Here is an 885-nt window from a genome sequence, read left to right on the forward strand (position 1 = left end):
AACATGGCTAAACCGACTATCAGGACTGGGAAAATGACCGGGAGGAGTAACAGTACGTCGATGGACATTGCTCTTTTGACAGGCAATACATTCATGAGCCCACCTAGTGATGTCCCTATTCATATTAGGCCACACGGACCTATCGCTGATAAGCTTCCGAGTAGCACGGATACCTGGACGCGACAAATTGTGTAACTGAATGAAAATCACCCAACGGAGTGAAGCAGGTATAAATGGTCTGAGAGAACCTGTGGAGACGTCGCACGTGACACTTTCGGTTGAATTGGATATAGGAAGTTGTCGTAAGTTTAGCGACGGAAAAAAGACTGCACGAGTTCATGTACAGCCAGTTCAGATAAGGGAAACTCCGCAAAGCCTAAAGAGTCAATCTGCATACGTGAAAGTGCACCGGCAACTATATTTGATATACCTTCAATATAACGGATGTCAGTCGTGAATTGAGATACATATGCCAGCTGCCGGCTTTCTCGGCGAGAATATCGATCGAATCGGACGTACTTTGGAAAGCGAAGATCAATGGTTTATGGTCCGTCAAAATTGAGAAATATCGACCCTCTAAAAGATGTCGAAAATGGCTTATTGCTAGATATATAGCTAATAATTCTCGCCCAAACGTGCTGTAAGGGGTTTGTGCGGGCTGCAGACGTTTTGAAAAGAATGAGAGAGTTTGAAATTCCGCATCTTTCATTGTCTGAAGGCCTGCACCGACTGCTTCTTGCGAGGCATCTGTGGCGAGGTACAACTTGGTGTGTGGATCGGATGGAATGCAATGCAAGCGCGTCGAGTGAGTCAAGCAGTATTTCAGTCGGTCGAATGCTAGGAGAGCTTGTTCGTTAAGAACTAACTTGCGAGTACCCTTTCGAA

The sequence above is a fragment of the Opisthorchis viverrini genome, assembly GCF_000715545.1.
Source record: "Opisthorchis viverrini unplaced genomic scaffold opera_v5_475, whole genome shotgun sequence".
Taxonomy (NCBI): domain Eukaryota; kingdom Metazoa; phylum Platyhelminthes; class Trematoda; order Opisthorchiida; family Opisthorchiidae; genus Opisthorchis; species Opisthorchis viverrini.